At 40.5% G+C, this 12,361-nt stretch overlaps 1 protein-coding gene across 10 annotated transcripts in view; it reads left to right on the forward strand.

Annotated features, from left to right (window-relative positions):
- Positions 1-4,647: 4,647 nt before the first annotated feature.
- IL6ST (interleukin 6 cytokine family signal transducer) overlaps positions 4,648-12,361 on the forward strand; it is a 59,918-nt gene continuing 52,204 nt past the window's right edge. For 5 of the 10 annotated variants that reach the window (XR_011430116.1, XR_011430117.1, XM_005604255.4 and 2 more), the window contains exon 1: positions 4,648-4,919. The gene's annotated coding sequence lies outside the window, so the exon portion shown is untranslated. The remainder of the gene's footprint in view (positions 4,920-12,361) is intronic. The other 5 variants (XR_011430115.1, XM_070245846.1, XR_011430114.1 and 2 more) reach the window with 4 other exon arrangements.

Consider the following 12,361-nt stretch of genomic DNA (forward strand, 5'->3'; position numbering starts at 1 on the left):
TTTTGCCTTTTCAGTAGGCACTGCCATCTTTCCCTTGAGGAGACAGACACACAGTTACCTAGCCATTATTTAATACAACTAGTACTATGTCTTTATCCAAATCCTAGGCAAGGATCTGGGAATTCTTGGCCATACAAGAATAAAAAATAAATATATTTTTAAAAAATTCATATTGGTACTGTCTCACCTATCTGGTTTTAGTGTAAGTATCAGACTTGGAGCCAAGGAATCTATTTTGTAACTGAAGAGCAGTCTTTCAAACAAGGGTCAACAAAGGAAAGCCCTTGCTTCTGCACAAGTTTTGTCAGAGTTAACAAAAGCAACATATGCTCAAACTCCTCAGGATGGTGTTCTGAAGCTAGTGTGGGCCATTCCAAATCTGCAGTCACAATACTTGATTTCCTTACCCTATGTATGTATCCGGGAATAGGATACATCTAACTGCTGCTCACACTTCTGCACTGGCCTTTCTTTCTCTGAATCCAAGCTCCCTCTGAAAGAGGGTAACACAAGAACATTGACCAGCTCAGGGCCATCTCACAGGGTTTCCCCGAGGTCTGGGGTAATGAGAAGCTAGATTCCCTCTGGTTCAATTTACATCTGTGCTTAACCTTTATACAAAGCAGTACTTATTTCATTCTTTTTTACTGTTTTTTTTTTAAAGATTTTTGTTTGTTTGTTTTCTCCCCAAAGCCCCCCAGTACATAGTTGTATATTCTTCGTTGTGGGTCGTTCTAGTTGTGGGTTGTTCTAGTTGTGGCATGTGGGACGCTGCCTCAGCGTGGTTTGATGAGCAGTGCCATGTCCGTGCCCAGGATTTGAACCAATGAAACACTGGGCCGCCTGCAGCAGAGCGCGCAAACTTAACCACTCGGCCACGGGGCCAGCCCCTAGTACTTATTTCATTTTAAACTCTCTTGCTCTACTAAATTCATTAAAATGAAATAAAATAAGCAAATACTAATAACATTAAGAAGTTTCTGCTAACTTCTCAATTTTAAAACAATAGCCATAAAACTATGGTGTTAGAAATCAGCACAGTGGTCACCAGTGGGCTTCCAATAACTAGAAGGGAGGAGGAGGGGCCTTTTGGGAGATGGTCATGTTCTGTTTCTTGATCTAGATACAAGCCACATGGCTGTGTCCAGTTCGTGAAAAATTTTTAAGTTAGACTCTTACAGTATGCTCATTTTTTGAATATATATTATTCTTCAGTAAAATTTTCAAAATAGAGTCATAATCTTGCTTAGTTTTGTTGCTATGAAATGAAGTTTTCCTGTTTTCTAGCTTGGATATTTAGTTACAATTCGATTTAAGTTCATATTTCATCTCAAACTTATTTTATTAAATGGATTACGATGTGGTTTAAACTGCTTCATTTTTGAGACGTATTTGAATTAACTACTTTTAATTCTATTTGGTGAATTAAATGCTATTATTTTACAAAGGTTTCAACATATATAGAAAAGCTGTCCTCCACTCACCATTGAGTTAGTATTTAATTTTTAAAATTTTCCAAGGTATTTTATGCGAATCATGAAAAATATAAAACTAGGAGATTGAACTTGGTAGGAGTAGGACCAAGAACATAGAAAGAGGAAATCTTTTCCAAGGATATGGGTCGTTCTTCCTGTTAGGCAATGCGAAAAGAGGAAAAGGCTAAATATATAGTTACCTCCTAAATTGGAGAAAAGTTAAGGATGCTTAAAAAGGATGGTCTTGGTTTTTCCAGGGAATAATGAAACAAGGTTCTGTACTAAGAATAAATGTTGGGGTGGGGCTGGTAGTTTAAGGAAAAGGGAAATAGGAAACAGCACTGACAACATGGCTGAAGGTCAAGGGAATTGAAGTTACTCGTGAGAGTGCAGCAAAATGGTTGATAATATGTTCTCACAGTTTAGGAAGAGAAGAGAAGATAGGAAATAACTGATAAACTCTGAGAACAAAGATTGGAGGTCATATTGAGGACAAACTGCAGACTCAATGGGAGGAGTGAGAGAGATAGAAGATAAGGTAGCTCTGGGCAGAGAGGGAAATTCACAATCCAAAATTTTGCAGGTGGAGTAATTTCATCTGATGACTTAATTCAAGCTATGGTTACACCTGTGGGTTTCTGATAAAGAGTGAAGATGAAGATCATTTGAAAAGAGAAGGATGAGAAATTGTGAGGTCAGGGTGCTAATTGAGTCATTATAATGGATGCTGAAGTCATCAGGTTGATGCAGGATATGGAGATAGTTCCAACGCTGACACAGAGTTTCAGAAACACAACTGGGCACAGGCAAGGAAGTAAATGGCTATCCACGTACTTCCTGGTCAGGGCCAGATTTAAATAGAATGCAAGGCAGGCAAAGTTTGTCTTCAACATTTATCACCTTGCTTCTGTAGCATTTTTTCCTAGCTTTGTTCACCTACTCTCAAGTAACCTCAGCGTCCTCATGTTGCCCTCTCACAGTACAAGTTCCCCACCCTCTGCTTTTGACATATCTAAATTCTCAAATGGTCCCAAGGTATAAATGGAAAGTTCTCGATTGGTATGTCACTTTTCCTCACTTATCTTTACCTTTTGACAGGGCTTTCTAATGACAAATCCTTAACTTGAAAGTGATCATTTCAGGGCCAATACCCTACAGAGGTATCTGTAAAGTCATGTAATTCTAGCTGAGGGGAGAAGGGCTCTTGCTGTTCTGAAAAATCTTTCTCCAATATTGACTCATTCTTTTAGCCTAGGACTTTAACCACTCCCACAAATTGTGAGTTTCTTAGGGGTTAGGGCCAGGCTAAGCCAACACTAAGATATCCACAAAAGGGCTCATTCAGTCCCTTGCTTTCCTGACCAGTGTGCAAGGCAGCCTAGTGTGCTGTGAGAGAGTGATTCCTTCTGTCTACTCCATGCCACTGAAATAGCATCATTTTCAATATATGCTGTGATGCAAAAGGTTTGGGAAGCACTGACATAGTGGACATTCAATAATGATAAGAGCTGACATTTACGGAGCACCTATGTGCCAAGCACTTCATGTATTTTAACTCATTTAACTCTTGCAGCAATCCTATTAGCTTGGTACATTGCTGCCCAAGGTCACAGACAGAGGCATTAGTAGCACCAGGATTCAAATACAGGCAATTTGGAACCAAAAAGTATACAACCACTATACATTGCGCTGAATAAATGTTCACTAGATCTAAATAAATTTTTTAATTTAACAAAATCCTTCAAAAGTTTTTTGTTTTTAAGATTGGCACCTGAGCTAACATCTGTTGCCAATCTTTTCTTTCTTCTTCTCCCCCAAGCCCTCCATTACATAGTTGTATATTCTAGTTGTAGGTCCTCCTGGTTCTGTGGGACACCGCCTCAGCATGGCTTGATGAGCAGTGCTAGGTCTGCACCCACGATGCGAAGTCGCAAAACCCGGGGCCGCTGGAGCGCGTGAATTTAACCACTCTGCCACTGGGCGGCCCCTCAAAGTTTGTTTTAAAATAAACATCTATATAAATGGCCAAACTAGAACACGATCCAGTCACACTCTGTAGGTTAGATATAGGATGACAGGGAGCAGCAAGAGCTGAATGCAACGGAGCCTTGTCTCCCCTGCAGCACCATCCCCAAGCTTGCCTGGGACTTCTTTAGCATGACACATAGCAGGCCCACTTTTCCGTGTCTTTTAAGAATTATCTGGTCAACAACTAAGACATCATAATTTGGTTTATGTTTCACTCTATCTGAATCCTCAATATAATGAAGAACCTTATAATTGTCTGTTAATTTATGGGTATAATTTGTCCAAGCCCATTAAACCATTATTCTCCTCCTATAGCCTGCCATTCTTCCACAAAAGGCCCCGGCCTCGGGTGTGCTTCTTTATACACACACACACACACACCCCCCCCCCCCCCCCCCTTATCTTTTAAGCTTCTCATCTTGTTTTGGGAAAAAAATACATCAAAGTGAGCCTGAAGGGCCCTTTTACAGGCTGGGGGTAGGAGAATGTAATGAAATTGGTTTTTACTCGGTATTTTTATCACAGATTGGAAGGTACAACCCGCAAAGAAAAACTAGTTTCTTGGCGCGTCACCAGCTCTGGGGTTCAATGATAAATCACACCCAAACTCATTTACTAACTTAAAAATATATATAGTATTAAGTAAGGTCCGTTTACATAAGACTTGGACCGAAGCCTCCACTGCCACAATCTGCGGTGATCTCCTGTGGAGTCACGACCACCGAGCCCTTCACTCTTCCCGAGGAGGTCCCACGCCTTCTCTGTCCCCAAGGGTGCCCGGCGGTCCCTCGCGGCTCTGAGTCCCTCGCGGAAGGTCGCCAAGGGAGGCCGAAGGAGCCGCGGCGAGAAGGCAGGGCGGCCGGCGCGGGCAGAACCCGACCTTCAGTTCACGACCCCGTTATTCCACGGGAAAATGGAACATTCCGCTCCTTCCGCCCGCAGAGAGGAGGTGGGGGGAACCCTTCGATCTCGTCTGGGAGAGGCGACGCGGGCGCTGCCACCGGAATCCGGGACGCCGGGAGCCGCGTTACGGGAATCGCAGCCGCCTAGCGTCCCGCCCCCTCGCCGACGGGTGGCCGCTGGGCCAATGCCCGGGCGTGCCGGGTCTCGCGGGGGCCAATGGGCGTGCAGGCCCCAAGCCCGTGGGCGGGGCGCGCCGAGGGCGCCGCGGGGCGGGCTCAGGGGGGCAGATCGCCCCGCGGTGGGAGGAGGCTTGCGTGCCGCGTCTGCGGGAAGGAGCCTGGAGCCAGCCCGAGCCGGGGCGAAGAACCGAGAGGCCCGCGGAGCCGCGAGGAGAACGCTCGGGCGCCGCTGAGCTGGGGGCCGCGGCCGGCCGGCCTACGGGCCCAGCCCGGCCTGGCGCTGAGGGGGACGTGCGCTGTGGAGACGTGGAGGAGCGAGGCGCCGCGGCCTGAGGTGAGGAGGGGCCGGGCTGGGGCGGAGGGCCATGTAGCGGAAGGGTAAGGGCTCGGTCGGGGCCGACCGGCCGGGAACTGGGGGCCCTCGCGGGGGCCCCCGTTCCCGGGAGAGGGGCGCCCCGACACCGCGCACGGCCCGGGCTTATTCGCCCCAGCCTGGAAATTCCCGCATTCCTTCCTCTCCCGGTTCCCACACCTCCGAATTTGATTTCCCCAACTTTGTCACCTCGTTTCTCGACCTTAGGTACAAACCTTACCTCCAACACACCACGCACACACGCCCCCGCCCCAAGACTACCTTCTGGATCATACTCCTTTTTGGTTACCAAATCCCTGCTTTTTCCACAATCTTCTTTCCGTCTCCCCTTAAATTCCACTAGCCCCGCGCTGGACTCTTCATTTTCTCCCCGAAGGTTAATTTCCTTTTCCCAAAGCCATCTTTTCATCCTTAAATTGTAACGTTTCAACATTGCCGAAAGTTCACCGTACTTATTAACGTTCTTAACTAACGTCTGTTTCCTTCTTTTGATCTTTTATTGTGTGCCGGTCCTAATGAATCCCGCAGACCGCTGTATCCTAAAGGCTCCCAATCCAGGTCTTTAGAACTTCACCCCCTCCCCCAAGCTTAAAGGTTATGCCAAGCAGCAAAGTTCTGTTTTTTGGTAGACGGACAGCATTTTATTCATAACCCCAAACTGAAAAAATATCACAGGTTCAAAATAAGACTTGTCGCTTTTGTTCTTTTTTCCTTCAGGAGGAAATCCATTTCGGTTTAATTTGTGTAGTATTGGGCATTTCAGCAATTATACTGCTTCAAAATAATTAATTGTTGGAGTGCCAGGAGGAATCTTCTAAAAGATTGGAGTGTTTGGTTTAGTCAGTGCTGTAAACAAACCCTTTAGACTGTATGACCGCCAGCGTCAAGTTGGAACAACTCTTAATTTGAAATTACTGACTCAGATCATCATATGAGCTGTTCGCCATTATCTTCATTTCTTAAGTTCTTGTTAATTCTTGTTTGGAAGTATATTTCGGTTCTAAATTGGAATACTACATTTATAGAACCAACTTCGTATTAAGTTAAATTGTGCTTTGCAAATATTTCTCTTCTGGGATAATTTTGAATACTTGTTTTTAATCACAAGTGAAAGAAAAAAATTACGGGATGGAGAAAATGTCAGAAAAAGAGGATAATTTTTGTAGTGGAATTTTCCCCCCTTCTCAAATCTGTGTAATTGACAATACTGTAGGTGTTTAATTTTCTCATAGGTGATTTGGAATATTATAACTACTGCTGCCAGCTAATTTAATATGTTTTCTTCTGAAAAATGTGTTCAGTGTCCTCATTTTTATTTATGAATTGCAGTGTTTTCAGTTTCTTTAAAATTTTTCCCAGGAGAATTTGTGCTTCAGTTAAATGTTAGGGTGAATGTGATTGTATATACCTGTAAAGTAGGTGTTAAAATAACAATACCCACCTTTGAGAGAAGGAAACTGAGGCAAAGGGTCCCTGTGAAACCTTCATCTGCGTAATTCCAAATCCTGTCCTCTCAATCGTTTTGTCCTGCTGACACATTTGTCATAGAGGATACACTATTACAGAGTGGTTTGGGAACGAAAGGACTCCCCATAACTACTCTACAGGGAAGGTTTTTCCCCCCCCAGAAGCTATTTCAGAGCTTTTCGTTTTAGTGCGAGAATTCCCTGGCCCTGATACATTTGCATCTTGGCTCCAAGAAGCATGGAATGTTCTCACAGTCTTCTCCATTTCTTTGATTGCAAAGGCAGTATGATCAAGCTGATGTTTCTGCTGAGCTTTATTACTTTACACAACAGATACTAAGCACTTACTGCTGGCTCTAGGAACTCACAAAGATGCACGAGATGTCATCAGGACCTACGAAGGGTTTGCAGAAATTGGGTTGACAAATGTTACGTGAAAAATTACAAGGATGCAAGGCAGTCTTAATTAAATGCAGAATGTTAGAGAAAATGCTATAGATACTTAAATTAGGGAGTGATCGTTTAAGGGTTGGAATGATTAAAGGATTTACCAGAAATCAGCCTTGAAACCTGGGTAAGACTGGGTAAAGGGAAAAATGAACGGAGCCCATTCCGAATAGAGGTCTATGTGGAAAGGGTAGGAAATAACCAAGGTATGTTAATTATAATAGCCAATACATATGTAATGCTTATTTTATGCCAGTCACTACTCTGACTGGTGTAAAATACATTAATACATTTTCCCTGTAGTAACTCATTTGATCCTCATAACATTACAAAACAGATCTTATTATCCTCCTTTTACAAAGAGGGAAACCAAGGCACAGAGAGGTTAATTAATTTTCCCAGTGCCACACAACTCATAAGTGGTAGATCCAAAATTCATATCTAGACAGCCTGGCCTCAGAATCTAAGCTCTTAACCATGATACGTATACTGCCTCTTCGTATAGTATACTTGAGTGACAGTAACTGGAATAATATGGCCATACCAGTGGGTCTTTTAAAACCCACTCTTAATTGTGCCTCAGCGACAGGGATATGGTTTAATAAATATGTCCTTAGGCGATTTCATCATTGTGCGAACATCATAGAATGTACTTACACAAATCTAGATGGTATAGCCTACTACACAGGCTATATGGTACTAATCTTGTGGGACCACCATCATATATGCAGTCCGTTGTTGACCGAAATGTCGTTATGTTGAACATGACTGTTGGATTCTGAGGATATCAAGACATAAACAATTACAGTACAGTGGTATGAATCCTATTAGGGAACTATATACAAGTGCATTGGGAGCAAAGATGTTTGCGAGAGTTGGGAAATTCCACAGAAGAGATGATGTTTCCATCTGAGTTATAAACAGTGTAAAGCAGAATCCAGGAAAAGACATTCTAGAGGCAGGGAATAGCATATGGAGAAGCACAGACTCTGAAATAAGTGTGTTAGAGAAAGTCTAGTCATTTGCTGTGACTTGAGCTTGGAGTCCATAGGGGTGGCTAGTAAGGGAACAAAAGGTAAGATCAAATTGTGAATGGCATGGTGAGGTCAAGTAAAATGAAGAGCTTAAATATTTGCTTTGCATTTGGGAAACTACAAAAATAATTTCAGCATGATTAGAGTGGAAACCAGATTGCTTGCTATTCTCTAGAAGTATAGTGGTGGAGTAGCTTGGGGGAAAAGTCTGAGTAGAGGGGTGTTTTTTAGAATGGACTTTAAGTATTGGAGAAGATAGATTGGACAGGCACACTGAAGCCAAATTTTTAGGTTCTTAAATAGCTAAAATACTTGGCATTATTATTCTCCCTTTAAAAAGCTTTTGAGAAAAACAGTGACAAGTTTAAAGTAGTGTTTTAGAGAGATTCATCCACCAATAACGTTCAGACTGATTTGGAAGGAGGATAGAGACTGGAAGCAGGAAGGCAGTTGTAAGTAATGAGGTGATCAATGCCTAAATTAGGTAGAAAAGAGGAGACAAATGGGAAAGACATTATGAAAGAAGACTGCATAAGATTTGTAACTGAGAAAAGCTTAATGTAATAGACAGGTAAGAGACAACAATGGACCCTGTTGACTTAGGCAATTCAAGAAGGGTGAGTATTTTTAGATGAGGGAAAAAGATAAGTACTGTGATTGAAAAAAACGTGTGCATTTATGTACATAGTGTGCGTGACCCTGTGTATGTGTGTGTGTGTGGTTTTTAGACCTGTTAAATTTATTTGAGTCAGAGGCAGAATTTCTAAGATATGTAACTGAAGTTAAAAGAAAGGTCCCAGCCAGAATTCTTGAAATTATTTTGTTTGAAGGTAATAGTGGAAGTCATATGTTTTCAAGATGTTGGTATTTTAAAAGAATAGTAGATGCCAGATACTTTGGGGTATGTTCATAGTCAGGAGGTAAAACCTAGCAGAGAATTCAGTAAAGGAGATAGTAAAGTAGATAAAGCAAAGAATTCAACCACTTGATATGATTACATAGAAGCCAGGAGATAGGAGAAATTCAAGAAGCAGAGATGGTCAATAATGTAAAATGCTTCAGAAGCACTTATAATATTGTCACAATAGCTACAGTTTCTTTTTTTATTCTGTGTCTATCTAGTATATCTTAGTGAGATTTAATGAGAAATGAGTTAGCTATTTAATCATGAATAGGAGATCTACATCTATGGAAATGTGGCTATAATAGAGATTATTGTTTTAAAGCTGCATGTGTACATATCCAGAGCAGGAGCTTCATTTCTTTCAGCACGATAAATCCCTTGCCCTGTTAAAATTTGAATATTCTGCCTCTAAATTTTTATTTTTTCTTTACTCAAACTAATCAGTTTCATGCTTTGCCCTAAAGTAGATCGGTTTCATCATTACTTCTGAGTAGTGCATTTCATATCTGTCTTCCGTACAGTCTGTTTTTGTTTGGATGTTCTGTTGTGTGTATTCCCTACCCCCAGCCCCTAACACAGAGTAAACTCCTCAGAGCTGTGTTTCAGATAGCACTGCTCTGGTTTGTAGACTGGTGTGTGCTGGGATTTTGCTGTTGGTAATCTTCATTTGACAGTTAGAATCAAAGATGCTGTATAGCTCATATGTATTCTGTTTTCTTTGTCTAGAAAGCCTTTACTCTTAATTTCATAGCTGGGCTCTTCTGGTTCCTCTCTGAATTGGGTATTCTGTGTGTTCCTCTAGTACTCTGTGTATGTTCTACCTCTCTAAACTTTGAACTTCTGAAGTGCAGGAACTGTTTATTTGGCTTCAACTATGTTTGTAATGTTTTATTTCTTAAGCTATGGTGAGAACACGGATGGTCATTAAAGAAGTAGTCTTTAAACTTTTCGTATGTCTAAAACAGTCAGTGATAATTTGTAAAAAGCCTTCTGTAACTCTAAGGTCATAAGCATACTCTGTATTTTCTTCCAATACTCTTAAAATTTTACTTTTGCATTTAGGTCCTTAATCAGTCTGGAGTATATGCATCTGATGAAGTAGGGCTCTTTATTTTTTTGCTTGTGGAGCCAGTTGTTCCAGTACTATTTGTTGAATAGTCCTTTATTTTCCTAGTGATATGAGATACTTTTTTTAAAATCACATATATTAAATTCTAATATATCCTTGCGTCTGTTTCTGGACTTTTTGTTTTGTGCCATTGATTTAATTGTCTATTACTATGCCAATTCCATGTTTTGGGGTTTTTTTTATTTTTGTTTTTTGAGGAAGATTAGCCCTGAGCTAACAGCTGCTGCCAATACTCCTCTTTTTGCTGAGGAAGACTGGCCCTGAGCTAACACCCATGCCCATCTTCCTCTACTTTATATGTGGGACGCCTGCCACAGCATGGCTTGCTGAGCAGTGCCATGTCTACACCCGGGATCTGAACCAGCGAACCCTGGGCCGCCGAAGCGGAACATGTGAACTTAACCGCTGTGCCACAGGGCAGGCCTCCCAATGCCATGTTTTAATTACTGTAACTTTATAGTATGTATTAATAGATGGTACAGCAAGTACTCTGTTTATTCTTTTTGAAAATTGGCTTTTGGCTATTCTCTAATATTTTATGTGAAATTTTAAATTGGTTTGTAAAGTATGATAATAAACCACTTTGCAATTTGGGTTAAAATTATATTGCATTAATATGTTAATTTGTGAAGAAATGATGTCTCTACTATATATATATTTTTTTCATCCCATAATATTTAGATCTTACTAATGAACCTTTTAGTAAGGTTTTATAGTTTTCTCCATAAAGTTCTTTTATAGTTCTGAGTCGATCTTTTCCTAGATATATTATAGTTTTTGATGTTATTGTGAATAGGATTTTTTCTATTACATTTTCTAATTAGTTGTTACTATAGGACAGCCATATTTTCTTGTGATCTTTTGTTCAACTATTATGTTAAACTTTCAATAGTCCAAATAGTTTGTCATTTGATTCTCATTCTTTTTCTTGATAAGTGATCATATCATCTATAAGTTTTTCTTTTTTCATGTTTATATTTTATTTATTTATTATATTCTTGGTTAAGCCCTCTAGAACAGTGTTGAATAAGTGATGACTCCAGGCATCTTCTTTGAATCCTGACTTTAATAGGAATGCTTCTAATTTTTATCTTTAAATATGATGTTAATTATAGGTTTCTGATAAAGTACTGTGGCAGCAACAGCAAGAACTGCACTGATAATAACAGCTTTTTAAATTTATTAAGTACATACTATGAGCCAGACAGATTCTAAATAATTTATGTGTATTGACTTATTTAATCTTCACAAAAGTCCTAGGTGTATGTGGGTAAGCGATGGTGTTATCCTCATTTTTACAGATAAGGAAAATGAAAGCAAAGGATATGAAATAACTTGCCTAAGATGTTTTACAAAAAATAGAGGAGTTGGGATTTGAACACAGGCAGTCTGATTCCAGAGTCCATCCTTTTGTGTTTGTTATACTTCATCAAGATAGGAATGGTCTCTTTCAGTCTTAGTTTCTGGCACTTTGTTGTTTTTAAGTTTTAAGTGAACAGTTGTTGAGTATTATCAGATGCTTTTCAAGTGTCTGTTGGAATGATTGTGTAGTTTTCTTCTTTATTAATAAATATAGTGGGTAACATTGATATCTTTTATGTTGAACCATACTTGTATTTTTAGGCTAAATACTTGTTATTATTTATGGTTTAGTTTGGTTTTCAAATACATTGCAAGAATAAATTTGCAAATACTTTAATTAGGCTTTTTCACACCAATATTCAAATAGTTTGACAGTAGTTTTCATTGTGTAATCCTTTTTTGATTTGATATTCATATGACTATGCAACTTGCACTTCTGGCCAAAAGGTGTAACAAGGATAAGATTTACTCTCCTGTCTAAAACAACCATAAAACAGAAAAATACATGAAACAATGATAATCAAGACACTGGACACTGGATGATAAAAGGAAATGGATCTTGAGAGATGGGAAACAAATAATGTGAACCCTGTAATTGCACTAGCCTACTACCTTGAAAGAGTTTTCAGACCATGGCACAGGTAGGGGAAATCCAGGCTAAGCTCAGTGGACACTCTTTGAGTCGAAGGGATGGCTAGGGACACCGAAGTCTGGAGTTCACAGAACAGGATACTGAAGAACTCTTGCAGTTCTTGAAACAAGAGAACTCTTGAAAGATTCAGAGGTCCCCTTCAACTATTCAGCTGAGTACTGACCAGTGCATATGTGTGAAGAAACTACTGAAGGCCAGGGAAAGAACCTCCTGAAAGGATTAGAGATAACTGTGCTTGGTGTTTCCATAGGGTCAGGAATGGTGCGGGTCTTCACCAACCAGATTGGAGACCATCTTGATTCATGAACATTGGATAGAGTACACAAAAGGGTCTTATCTCAGTAGCAGGGAGTAATTAGCCCTAGAATAATCACTTCTCCAGTCCCACCCAGTGTATCTTAAAAGCAAG

Source organism: Equus caballus, chromosome 21 (assembly GCF_041296265.1).
Source record: "Equus caballus isolate H_3958 breed thoroughbred chromosome 21, TB-T2T, whole genome shotgun sequence".
NCBI lineage: Eukaryota > Metazoa > Chordata > Mammalia > Perissodactyla > Equidae > Equus > Equus caballus.